Genomic DNA, 15,035 nt, shown 5'->3' on the forward strand with positions numbered 1-15,035 from the left:
AATAGAAATAAGGATTATTACATATTATATATTTTTATCAATTCCATCTCTTCCTTATTTTCAACAATTCCTCCTCCTCCTTATTTTTATCAATCTTCCTCCCCAGGAATTTATCAATTCCTTCTTCTTAATTCTATCAATTCTTCTATTTTAATCATTTTCATCTCTTCTCTTTATTTTCTCAATTGCTCTTTCTTTCTCTTACTAATATTTTGTTCTCATTTTCCTCATCATTCTTACTCTCGTTTTTTATTCGCAATTTTGAGAAAAAGGGTTATTTATTATATATTATATATTTTTATCAATTTCTTATTTTTACTCTTATCTTTATCAATTCCTTCCCCTTCTTATTTTTATCAATTCCTCCTCCTCTTTATTTTTATCAATTTCTCCTTCTCCTTATTTTTATCAATTCCTCCTTCTTCTTATTTTCATCAATTCCTCCATCTCTTTATTTTTATCAATTTCTCCTCTTCCTTATTTTTATCAATTCCTCTTCCTCCTCAAATTTATCAATTCTTCCATCTCCTTATTTTTATCAATTCCTCCATCTCCTTATTTTTATCAATTCCTCCTCCTCCTTATTTTTATCAATTCCTTCCCCTCCTTATTTTTATCAATTCTTTTTCCTCCTAAAATTTATCAATTCCTTCTTCTTAATTCTATAAATTCTTCTATTTTCTTATTTCAATCATTTTCGTCTCTTCGCTTATCTTATTAATTGCCCTTCTTTTCTCTTATCAATATTTTGTTCTCATTTTCCTCATCCTTCTTGCTCTCGTTTTTAATTCAAAATTTTGGGTCCTCCTTCGCTTGGAATTCTCGATCCGAACATTTCTATCCACTTTTTCGCATCTCCTAACAATGGAAATAAGGATTATTATATATTATATATTTTTATCAATTCTTCCTCCTCCCCAAATTCATCAATTCTTCCTCCTCCTTATATTTATCAATTCCTCTTCCTCCCCTAATTTATCATTTAATTTGCTCCTCCTCCTTATTTTTATCAATTCCTCCTCCTTATTTTCATCAATTCCTCCTCCTCCTCCTTTTTATCAATTCCTCCATCTCTTTATTTTTATCAATTTCTCCTCCTCCTTATATTTATCAATTCCTCCACCTCCTTATTTTTATCAATTCCTCCTCCTCTTTATTTTCATCAATTCCTCCTCCTCCTTATATTTATCAATTCCTCCTCCTCCTTATTTTTATCAATTTCTCCTCCTCCTTATATTTATCAATTCCTCCTCCTCCTTACTTTCATCAATTCCTCCATCTCCTTATTTTCATCAATTCCTCCATCTCCTTATTTTCATCAATTCCTCCTCCTCCTTATTTTTATCAATTTCTCTTCCTCTTTATTTTCATCAATTCCTCCTCCTCCTTATTTTCATCAATTCCTCCTCCTCCTTATTTTTATCAATTCCTCTTCCTCTTTATTTTCATCAATTCCTCCTCCTCCTTATTTTCATCAATTCCTCCTCCTCCTTATTTTTATCAATTCCTCCTCCTCCTTATTTTTATCAATTCCTTCCCCTCCTTATTTTTATCAATTCCTTCCCCTCCTTATTTTTATCAATTCTTTTTCCTCCTAAAATTTATCAATTCCTTCTTCTTAATTCTATAAATTCTTCTATTTTCTTATTTCAATCATTTTCGTCTCTTCGCTTATCTTATTAATTGCCCTTCTTTTCTCTTATCAATATTTTGTTCTCATTTTTCTCATTCTTCTTACTCTCGTTTTTAATTCGAAAATTTGGATCCTCCTTTGCTTGGAATTCTCGATCCGAACGATTCTATCCACTTTTTCGCATCTCCTAACAATGGAAATAAGGATTATTATATATTATATATTTTTATCAATTCTTCCTCCTCCTTATATTTATCAATTCCTCTTCCTCCCCTAATTTATCATTTAATTTGCTTCTCTTGCTTATTTTTATCAATTTTTACTTTTCCTTATTTTTAACAATTCTTTTTCCTCAAATTTGATTTCATTACACTGTATTTGATAATATTCTTGATAATTTCGAATTAATATTATAAGTAGAAAAAAGATTGACCGTAAAATTCATTAAGTGCAATTTTACTTTACGTCTATTCTATCAAAAATTATTTATTTGCACTATTCTCATATCAATCATATAACGATGAATATAGAAAAAAATTGTATAATTAATATTTAAAAAAATATATTTAAGAACGCAACGCCGAACGAAAACGAATCGCGAGTCAGCTAAGAAGGAAAAGATCGGAGGAAGAAGCGAGTTAAAGGTATGCAGATGGAAACTGGAGAATAACCGTGCTCCTACAATAGCCAGCCGCGGAATGACGCGGACAGAGTGTAGCAATTTCGTGCAATACCGCTGGAATACCGGGCGTTTCGGGAATGCGGATCAGCATTTCCCTGGTTGCCTGCCTTGCTTAGCTACACCTCCATCTCCTTTTCCATAGTTTCCCATGTTTCTTGATTCTTCTTTTTCATTCTTTCTCTAGTGGAAATGGTGGAAAAAAAAAAAAAAGAAAAAACGATATAAATGAAAGAAGAAAAATTGATACGCGTCGAAATATATAAAATATACGTGTTACGTAACGAACCTTGTCGATGCGAATGTATATCGTGATGCATTTAAGTATTTGAAGATATGGAACAAGTTAAAAAAAATAAAAAGCAAAGAAATAATGTTTTGTCATCGAAAGTGTCGACATAAAAACAGGTTGGCATCTGGCCTGGTATCTCACTGTTTGGCCTATATTTTTAAGGTTTCACGAACATTCTGCAAGCGTTTACTTTCTTTTTTTTTCTTTATCGTTAAAACGGAAATGTACCGTTTATTTTTCACACGTATAGTTTTTAACGTATGTCGTAATGCGTATACGTAATGCAAAAAAATATTCAAACACAACGAATTCCATTTTCAATAATTCTTTATCGTGATATGTTTTAAGAATATATCGTTTCTATAGCGAAATGTGAAATGAAATAATCTAAAATTAAAACGTTTTATCGTTCAATATAGCACTTTTAAATTTTTTTAAATAAACGATTAAATTTAATATTTTTTAATATATTACACCGATCAAATTTGTTTTACTACTGTCCACATTCGTTTCAAACGCGATGCTCGTTTTATCGTATATACGCGTTTCACGCGCGTTTTACCAGCGCATACATCGAATTATACTTAAAAGCAGAGAGAAAGCTAGGTAGAAATGGTGCGGGCTCGCGCGGGCGAAAATTGATAATTTTCGGGCAATCTTTTCCATAGTATCCGCGAGTTTTGTGATATTTAGACGAGCGAGTAATGGCTATCGATAATAGCCAATGTAAATGGCCGTTGCCATGCGACAAAATTCGTCTATATCAATCCTAATATCATAAATCTGCAATTTACTCATTTACTTATATATGCACGCATATAGAATTATTCGATGTCAAACACACACAATGACCGAAACACATAAACACATAAACACATAAAACACAACCGAATCACTTTTAATTATTTCATTTTGTCGAGGTAAGTACAAAAACAAACGTAACAACGCACAACGTAAAACGGTATAACCTATATATATCGCCTCGATATAGGTTAAGTCGTATTGCGTTTACGAATTTACAATCGAGATCGAGCCGCTATATACGGGATACGGGATACACATAGCGACATAGTCGAGATTCCTGAAGCTTGGTAACATTCATCCAAGTCGAATGGAAACGAAAGAAGACAATCTAGCGGCAGAAACTGATTCCGGCATCTCTTCTGTTCAACTCACGAGAACGAGTGATGCGCGCCATCTTCGAAACGCGATGTAAGGAGGAACGAGGTTTAGGAATCTGTCGATACGATCGATCTTCGATAGTTCTCGAGCGGAAACGATGCCGCCAATCCGAGTGTCGTCAAATGCGCATAACTTCCGATCATCGATTTGCGAGACACGTGTTGGAAAAGTAGCGTACATAGTTACGTATTAACGAAATTAACTAACGGTGTGTGTTCGAATCGTGGAAATTGTACACAAATGGTAATTCGAAAGCGTTTCGATCGACCGCAAGAGTGTAACGACACCGAAAATTCGTGTCTAGCGGGGACAAATAGAAACGAGGTGTATAAGCGAGCGTGAGTACATAGGCAGGTGGCGGCACGCCGAAAATGAGTAAAGGCCAGTTTTCATCGGTCTAAACTAAACGACGCGTCATTAGCCACTGATAAACAACCATCACCATTTACCGCATTTTCATTCAAATTGCACACGACACTCGGTGGTTTTTAGACGGGTCGAGCGCTTTGTGTGAAACGTTTTATAATCGGCATATATATATATCTATCGTTATGTACCTTCGAACGTTTTACGACGATGTTCCAACAATATGGCGCTATTTAACGTAATGTGGTATTATACTTTTGTGAAATAATACGGAACAATGGAATATCTGATCAAGTATATACGTCCAGGTAGTATAGAAATTACAACTGTATCAAATTTTATCGTATTTGCATTTTTATATTTTTATGGAATGTCTCCCGAGAAAATTGAATAACTTTGCGCGTTTGATAAATCATGAATGAAAAAAGTATTCATTATCGTATGTATAAATCATAAAAGTCATATTATATGTATTTGAATCATTTTTTATTCATTAAAAAGCAAAGATTTTATTTGGACGTAAATAAAATAGAATGAGAGTTTATCGTTTTTCATTTTTTTATTATTTTTTTTTTTAATATATTGAAATTTTTTCTCGTCCAAAAAATAAAACGCGAATGCAATTGGCAACGTTCATCGTAACATCGAATAAATTTTCAATTGCAAAGTAATACGTGCAAATAAACTAACAATAAGCTAAATTTACGCAATTGACATCTCATCGCTACGCTGCGTGTATTGTTACCGGCTTAAAGAATGCTACTAATCATCCTCGTATAGCAACGGTCTATATTGACGATTGTTCTACTTTATCCATCAATGATAAATCGTTTCACCCGAATAATTTTGACACTTTTTCAAACTTTTCAACATTCGATTATAATAATTCATTCTATTTTCTCGTGTATAAAACAATGAACCGCAAACAACGAATAATTTAAAAATTTAAACGATTTAAAACGGAAAAAATTTCACGAGACGAAACAAAAATGCTTTCTTATAAAAAGTAGCTTTCCATCAACAAGATTCCCCGTTTTAGAACCACGAGGAAAAAGTTTCCTTCTTTTTCGTAAAGCATCGACTCGATTTTCAAAGAATTTACAGGGCGCGAGGAACTTTTCGTAGATTCGAAATAATTATCGCGTCGCGCCAAGCGCGGCGATTATTCGCCAACTATGCGAATAGAAGGGTCGATCAATGCCTTCCTGCAAGACCATTGTCCGGAGGGATATTCGACGTATATCCCCATCGAGTCCTCGAACGAACGCCTTTAGGCATCCACGATAGTTTTGCAGTTGGACGAACGCCCAAAGCTACGATCAACTTTATATCGTGATATTAAACAACTAACCATTGTGCGCCAATATCTCCCATACTACGCGTTTTAACGAACGATCGATGCACTTACCGGTCGAGCTATTTACGTTTTAATTATTTGCGATGTGGAAGCACTTTCTCCTTACTCGCGCATGCGCGATTATCATCTCGAAGTAAACAGCATTATAAGCATTATACCGTAAGGTGTAATTGTAATTGTTTTGAATTTTTAATTATAATACAATAATACTTTAAATTTATCGATTCTCAATAATTTGGCAACAATGTTTATCGCGAATATTTCGAACGGTTTCCACGGAACAAAATAATACACTTTGTTTCTCGAGATATTTGGTAATCCCAAAGGAATTTCCGTATGAGAAAGACGTGGAGCGCTTTCAGGAATTTTGGGTTGCCTCCCGAAAATCCTTCGGATCCAATGGCTTTCCAGTTGGAATCGAGTTTATAGAGGCGAGTAAAATAATACATTTTACCCAGTCGGTAACGTTTGAATACGATTATAAATATTCGAAATTATCAAATATCTCGTATATATAATCGTTTTGTTCATAAATAATCAATATTCTGCGATGAAAATTTATATTTTTAATACGAGGAAAAATATTTTTTTTAATTTTTTTTTCGATCAACGTTATACATGATTGAAATTGTTTCAGGTTAAGAATAACTAGTAATCGATGATGAAAATTATTTTCGATTTTTTTTTCTTTTTTCATTTTTTTGGTAACCATCATACACATAGCTGGTTGAAATCAGGTTATAACAGTTATCGATGACGAAAATTTTTTTTTTTCGGTTACCATTATACACGCGACGAAAATTGATTTAGGTTAGGAATTTATCGATGGGCCAACAATTTTTTTTCGTCGCTTTTGAGCGTCGCTCGCTTGTCCAGAGATTTTAATAAAGATGGTAAAAAAATTCGTGTTTTCGAAAAGGACGATTTTTTCGAAACGTTTTTATAGGTGTCGCGAAAACAATGGGAACAATAGAGACCACTTTATCCAAATATTCTCTCTCTCTCTTTCTCTCTAAAAAAAAAAAAATTTTTAAAATAATTTTTATTTTTGATCGTGTATTATATAAATCAGAAATAAAGTTTATTTTATTCTTTATCATCAAATATACGTGAAATTTCCTATAATGAAATAATTTTTAATAATGAAATTTGTGAATTCATTAAAATTGTTTATTTAATTAATTATTTATTTAATGAATTACTTAATGAATTATTTTAGATCGATAAAATTAATGCTTGATCTCGTTGGAATTTTTACAATTTTTGTCATTTGTTTATCATTTAACGTATACTTGGAGTGAATTGGAACGAGAATTCGCAACTTGTAAGTTAGTAAATTCGCATATATGTAAACTAGATGAGACATTTCATTACACATACATATTATAAATATTCTGAGTTGTACCGTAGACCACATGCACTCGAAATCAAATGCATGGAATAGAATACGACCTGACCGCAACACGCCACATGGTTTTGTATTCATGCCTCTGGACATTGCATTTTAATCGATTATTTTCACAAATTAACTTGATGCATACCGAAATTACCATCCATATATCACCCTTTTATTTTATCACCCGCCTCTGGGACTTAACGCTCGTTTTAATTTAACGATTAATCTTTGGATATATTCAATATGGAGAAACACAGATCGTAACATCGAATTGAAATTTTTCTTGGAAAATCTTTTGGGAAAGATTTATATTCTGGCCGAGAATTATTAAAAAAAAAAACGTTAGAAATTTTCGATTAATTTTTAAATTAATAAAATAATAGCTCACTTACTTTAGGGATTCGTACATCAAAGAGCTGTTCTTCCACTTCCTGAAATATACGATATACAATATTTTAATAAATTGTGCACAATTGTATGCTCTAAAATAAACGTATTCAAACTTTGTTTATTTCATCGTATCATATATAAAGTTTTAAATAATTTGAACAACGCGAAGAATCGAATGCAGAATATTAAACGTAAGCGAACGAAATATAGCCGCGAAGAGTGGTTGCAAGTCTACAAGAGCAAAATCATTAAAGCATGCTGGCACTATATGCTCGTGCAATCCTCGTACATCAATAAACATATATAAGACGAAACTCGAAAATACGCTTGATAATTAATTCCGACTTCATTCTGGATTCTGTTACGGCGCATCGTTACATGCGATACAAATTTAAAGGTTAATTCTTCGAATAAGACTTGTTAGAAAATTAAAAATCGACGAGAATATGGACACAGTAAATCTTTTTTCGCGAACGATTTTCGAGATACCATTAAAAAAGATCGTTATAAAGCGGTGTATATTTTTTGGAGAAATAAACATTTCTGTCTCTCGCGCAATTCACCTTTAAAACTTAGATTAAACCGTATTAAAATTAAAAAAAGTTTGAACCTCTATAACTCGGAAAATAACGATTTCCCGTGGATAAATGAAAGATCGTTGGAAGCGTGGAATCTTCCTTATTAAAACGCTTTTTGATTTATCCCGATATGATTTCCGGTTCCGAAGATATCGTCGTGTAAAGAAAAGAGTAATTTTTAATCGTCTACTATCTTTGCGCCGTTGACTCGGAACACTTGCTCGCATCTCACCGACTTGTCGCTAGCTTCAGACAAGTGAAACTGGTCAAGGATAAACGCACGTAGTAATTTTTCTCACTCTACTTGAAAGCGTGCGCATTTCTAGGGGAAATTACTAGGCCTATTCATAATCTTAAGCATTACGGATACTTTGAACGTTTATATCTCGACAACGGATCGAGATATCGGGATAAAACAAAAACAGGACTTCAATAGTATGAATTTCGTCTATTTTCCGAGTGAGTTTCAATGATACAATTTTCAATTTCTTTTCACATGGAAAATGTATAATATCGAAACTTTCACTCGAGATCGAACGATTGAAAAAAAATCTATCGTTTTTTTTTTCTTCTTTTTTAATTTTACGCGTGCAAATTTGCCTTTTAAGAATATAAATTTTCATTACAATTATTTAACTCATTATCTGATATATACGATATGAACTTTCTGTTCATTTAACACGAATGGTATTGAATAGGAGTAATCGAACCTCTCATCGGGAGTTATAATTCTAGTTAATCATGTCATGTTGCCTGATCAAATATTGGTCAAATACGGTGGAAATTATTGATTTTGAACTAATATTTCTACGCTACTGTGATCCATTAGGTAATTAATTGTCAAATCAAATAAGTTTATCAGAGCCAATCATTGAAAGTAATAATTAATTTCACGAATTAACGTAAACTCGATCGTTGTGTATAATATTTTTGTAATCAATACAATATTTTCTGTCCTCCTTTACACAATTTATTACACATCTGTTGCAAACAATTTTCGATGCATATTAAAATATTCTAAGAATATTAACGACATATTTTAAAAAAACTTTCGAATAAATAATGGAAAATCGTAAATTAAATTATCTGGAGAAATTTACGAATATTCACTTTCCAGGATATATTATTAATAATTAAAAATAATAAATATCATTTGCAAATTTTATTTTCAATAAAAATTCAATTTTTTCCCCATCGCGACGAATTTATTCAAAACTCGAGAAAAAACGAGAATTCGAGGAAAAAAAAGAAGAAGATTCGAAATAATTTCAGGTGGATGCAGAAATTGTAGCGGGGGGGGTAAGGAAAACGCTATTAGGATATATCGAAATATCGGGCGTCATTAATCTAAATCCAGAAAAATTCTCCACGCCCGGGGATTTTTATGTAACCGGTATCTATGGAGCGGCGCGGGTATTACCAGCGGATTTTGTCAATGGTGCAACCTTCCCCTATAAATCTCTAGGCCATCCACTCGTGCCAGAATGAATCTAGAATATATTCAAACGAAGTTCAGTGGAAGAGAGAGCGTGGGTGGAATACATACGGCGCATGCGCGCACCTCGAACAGTGACCAAGAACATCAAGGATTTTGGGTGGAAATGAATTTAACGAACTCGATGGAAATTAAGTGGCCGGGTAAAAAGATAAACGAGCGGAAACTTTGCGAGGTATTAAACTGGGCTGGCGTGCGTGTAAAACGTTTCACGTGCAATATGTCATAAATGAATATGCATAATGCCAGGAACGAATCCCGAAACTCCCCCTCTTTCCATCGTTCTTTTTCACTCATCGCGTTAAAAACTTGTAGATTTTTACACGACCATCTCCACTTTATTCGAAAATAAATTCTTAACTCTCTTCGCACGGATCTGTCCTTAATTCCCATATCAAGAATGAATATCGAGGAAAAAGAAAAAAAAAAAAAAAGTTTGATCAGAAAATAGAAAGAATCGATTCCTTCTTATTTTTCTCAACGCTATTCTGAATAACAATAATAACGATAATAATAATAATATCAAAGAATAAATAGTTAAATTGAACGGTCTCGTAATAGACGCAACGTTTTAGAAGAACGCCGTGTGTGGAGTTGGTTGCGATAGGACGCATAAGTTACGCTGCGATCCTCGACGCTGTCCCCCCTCCACCGCTACCCATAATTACGCTCTCAACACGGTGACTGGTTCCCCAGCGCTCGAGAGATCGTCGCGCCTATTGCGAGAGCGAAAAGCAAACCACCGCATCACCGCACGATGCTGTCTTATTCGTTATCGAATCCGATCTAAATCTATTTTAGGCGATTGTGAAAAATTATTGGGAATGTTTGTGAATATTTTTTTGTATAAGCGCACTTATTATGGATAATAGGATAATAAGAAACGTTGGATGGGATATTAATTGTACAAGAATGGTTAAATAAAAATAGCGTAGATCGGTGAAGATGGTTGGTGGCACAAGGAACGAATGAAATCCTGAATCCATAATCTGTAACGCGATCCATTGTTTGGTTAAGCTCTTGAAAATTTTCTCCCGTGTATGCATATGCGATAACACGTAACGAATTTGCATGTTTCATCAATGAATCGAATTTTCATACCACTCGATTCGAAGAAGAATCTGCTCGCTCGACGGAACTCTAACGTCTAAGATTTATACGTTTCTTCGAATATTTTTTTTCGTTTATTATTTCGCGATTAAAAAGAACCAAGATTTCCGTGCAAATAGATTAAATAGTGATTCTTGCTCGAAAAAAAAGAAAAAAAAAAGAAATGTAACGATATACGTATGAAAATGGTTTATGAAACTAAGCCGGATTTGCTGCTGTTTGAAATCCTCCAAGGAAAGAGATTAGTCGGCCATCCAAACCATTCAAAACGTTAATGATTCGAAAGAGGAATGGGTAACAGATGCTTTCGAATCGAGAGCCATATTTAAATCAACTCGTGTTTCATCTAACCGTCATAGAAGCTCCGCCCTTTAGGCGAAAATCGAGCTGGAAGATGATCATATTCGACGATCTTTCAGGGGATCGATTCCAGAGAGCGAAAGGTGATCCAATCTTTTTGAAATATCGTATCGAAATAGTATGTGTGAATAGTAACGCTGGAATAATAACGTTCACGTTTTGTTATCCGATTATAGATAAATTTGAGTCGAACTGTACTGTTCATTGGTGGAAAGAAGGAAGGAATCGCGAATCTGATTGGTTAATTTGGAAAGGAACGCCTATTTTCACACGTATTGCTTCTACCATGGTATTTGTCACATATACTAATCCAAAACGACGATCACTATCTAAACGTCCATGCATTAGCGTAGCCATAGAAATTTTAACGTATCGATACGATATAAAAATTTTTTTATTTCTCATAATAATTACGATTTGTAATGATAATTTATAAATATAATTTTGTATTCGAGTAGTTAAGGTAATAATTTTACATATACGAATAAATTAGATACATTATAGATATATTAATATTATATCGAAATAATTAATAGTTTCGAAAATATTTCAATTTCTTCCAAAATCTTAAATGATTATCCTAATATAATAGTGAAAATAAGTGAAAATAATTTTTACGATTTTAAATATTCAAATTATAACGCTTCTACTACTATGTAAAGTATCAGGTTTCAGAATTGTCAACAAAACATCGCGAAGTGGGGATGGGCGGTCCTAGCGAAGTATCTCTGTTGCCCTTGTGCCGTGTCCTGCGAGACTTCTTTCCAGTAGTAAACAGAAGATATCAAATTTAACTTGGGATCTCGAACGAGTTGAAGTTAATCGTAAATTACTATGCATTTTTCCAAATTTAATCTTTACGAATTTAAATTATACAAAAAATAAAAAAAATATTCTATTTTTCTATCGAAAAGAAACGAGTTTTATTGGGGAATAAAAATGATGATATTTCATTAACTTGCCGCGTAAAACAAAGAACGAAGAAACTCTCTTTATAAGAATTTCGCGCATCTTCCACCCAGATGAAAGGAGAATGGGATTCTTGGCGAAAGCGAAGTTCGAGATTGGGAACAGGAGAGTTCGCGGCAACAACAAGTTCAAAGTATAACAACTCGGATCAGATAGATACGGGCTAGTTATATGACATTCGCTCGGAAATAAAGTCAAACGACTGTCAACAGTGTTGCCAAATTATTCAAAACTTTGCTCGTTCATTCGAAGAGAATGATCTAATTAATTCAATAATTACTGTGAAATTTATTTTAAAAAAATTCGAAGGAACTAAATGTCTTAAAAATTGTAAAGAATTTTTATAAATTAAATAAATAAAAATTTTGAATCAATGTTAACGATAAGATTATAATATTGAATGGAAATAATAATGTTTAATAATAATAATGATTAATTTGATTTTGAAATAATTTTAAATTCATTATATATATAATAATAATAAAAGTAAATAAGATTGCATTAATCAAAATGTTCTTAGTAAAATAATAATTGGAAAGAATATAAATAATCAAATTAATAATAAGTAATTAAAATTAATAACAAGGATCAAATATTTCGAGTAAATTTATCACAAAATTTCCTTTTTTCAATTTTTTTCTTAAATTCGATATTAAATCCGTTCGAGAAATAAATCGTAAAATTTAATCCTTAAAAGGGATCGCTTCGATTTAGCGATGAAAAAATATTCTAATTTTTTTAAAACTTCACGTTCTTATATTACGTAATCACGTAATTAACCGCATTCGATAATATTCGTATTTTATACGATAAGAGATAAAAGTGGATAAAGAGAATGAAACGTTTCGCAATGCCTCGTTACATATCGTTACTCGTTCAAAAGCAGTTTCACAGATGGGCACGTCATTACGAAACATTCGGCAACATTGTATTCATAGGTTTCGCTCGCGCGTATCACGCATAGACCGCGAAACGGTGTATCGGTTGCACCCAAGAAATGGACGATATTGCATTCCTTCACAAGGATATTACATTCCTCCCCCTTTCCTTTCTAAATTTCCTGAAAATTTTTCCACCATCAACTTTCCTTGGATCCTATCCAACCAAATAAAACGGATACATCACAAATTACTTATTCGTTTACGGGAATTTCGAAAGAAAATAAGAAATAACAAATTGGACTCTTTCATCGATACCAAGCGCGAATTTACTTTGTCAATCTCGTTCGAAGATTTTCCGCTTCGCGCAAAGCCGTTGCCGCTACTTCGGAAGAGGGGGGGGGGGGAGGAGGTAATGCCGTAGCTTTCCCCAATTGTTATTGCAATCGTCCAAGTTTTCAGAATCGCAATGGCCTTGGCGCAACCTCTTTCGAGACAGCGGCCGCGCTACTTTCTAACCCACTAATGGCACTTTTCGAGAAACTGCGATCAATGGAACTGTTTTCTTCCGAAACTATATTCCTCGCTCAAGGAAATAATTCCCTATAATTCCAATTCCAATCCAGTTACTCTTCCAGTTTTCGAAAGTTTTGGCAAATTTAACGGGATAACTCGTATTCGATTCGATAAAAATCGAGTTGTGTGAAAAAATATGGGGCGAATTTTTTAACGAAAGCACGAAAATCTCTCTCTCTCTCTCTCTCTCGAAGAAACATTCGTTATTCGCAATTTTGAAATGTAAACTATGACAACGAAGTCGAAGAAGGACAAAGGGTAAAGGGTCCAAAATGAAACGAGAAGATATAGCATGGACCATTAATGCCGCTTTTCAGTGGATAGGGTTCTCGTAATGGGGCTTTCGAAAATGCTTTCACGGTAAACCCATGAAACACTGTTTCGCTATTCGTCCATTAAGTTCATCGTATTTGAAGCGCGTGTATATACGCAATATACGTTTTCTTCGCTCGCGACTTTCTCGAAAATTTTCCTCGAAAATTTCCTCGTTCCAGAAAACCATGCCCACCCAATACTCTCTCTCTCTCTCTCTCTCTCTCTCTCTCTCTCTCTCTCTCTCTCTCTCTCTCTCTCTCTCTCTCTCTCTCTCTCTCTCTCTCTCTCTCTCTCTCTCTCTCTCTCTCCTCTCTCTCTCTCTCTCTCTCTCTCTCTCTCTCTCTCTCTCTCTCCCCCCCCCCACACACACACACACACACACACACACCTCATGAACACATGTATATGCATACAGACACACACAGATAAATAGTCCTCGTGAACACACACACACACACACACACACACACACACACACACACACCTCATGAACACATGTATATGCATACAGACACACACAGATAAATAGTCCTCGCGAACACACACACACACACACACACACACACACACACACACACACACACACACACACTTAATTAAAATAATAACGTTTAAAATAATAAATGTGCAGAAAAGAATATATTTAAAACGAAGGAAATGGAAATAAGTTATATTATAGATGTGGATCGTGTCGATGCCTTTGTCCTACTACACCGAGTTCGCTACGTCGTACGACGGTTGAAAAAGGGGGGGAAAGGACACGAATATTCACGCGTAAATATACAAAGACGCGAGTCGTATCTTTACGTAAATATAAACTCGACACTTCTCTAACGCGTGTGGAATATAATACAAAAGTGAGGAATATAAAAATATAGAAATATAAAGAAAATGTATAAATTATATAACGCGAATTTTTTTTCCTTTTTGTGAAAAAATATGGAGAAAACATACGCATGCGCGATACGGATTTCTATAGCGATTAACGGCAAAATACAGTTTAGAACTGGAATCCGATTCCAATATTCCGGATTTGGTCGATTAAATCTCGTTGACGACATGCGTTTGAATTTTCATACGATCCCAAATCGTCATACGAATTAATCGTATTACACGGGTCAATCGCGCGTACCTATTTTCATAGTCACTGAATCAACTGTATCCCCAAACATGCTTGACGTATTGTGACGTATCGTAGACGGACGACGCTTTACGTAGCCGAAAGCGTTGCGACCGAATTAATTGGAACGAATCGATTCCCGCTCGATAATCGATACGAGTCGATAAGGTTGCAAGTACGAGCCGATAATTATTATTAATAATGTCCGAATATCAGACAAGACGCAATTACGTGGATTCAATTTCGTTAATTTCTATAATTTGGATTTCTCAATTACGAAACGTGAGATCGATTAGGTTAACTTTTCAACGTAGATCGAAACATCGAAATATTTCGTTG

At 34.0% G+C, this 15,035-nt stretch overlaps 1 protein-coding gene across 2 annotated transcripts in view; it reads right to left on the minus strand.

Annotated features, from left to right (window-relative positions):
* LOC413215 (lachesin) overlaps positions 1-15,035 on the minus strand; it is a 90,864-nt gene that overhangs the window by 30,530 nt on the left and 45,299 nt on the right. For both annotated transcript variants that reach the window (XM_026442513.1, XM_006569741.3), the window contains exon 2: positions 7,298-7,336. The gene's annotated coding sequence lies outside the window, so the exon portion shown is untranslated. The remainder of the gene's footprint in view (positions 1-7,297; positions 7,337-15,035) is intronic.

This window comes from Apis mellifera, linkage group LG8, assembly GCF_003254395.2.
Source record: "Apis mellifera strain DH4 linkage group LG8, Amel_HAv3.1, whole genome shotgun sequence".
NCBI classification, from domain to species: Eukaryota; Metazoa; Arthropoda; class Insecta; order Hymenoptera; family Apidae; genus Apis; species Apis mellifera.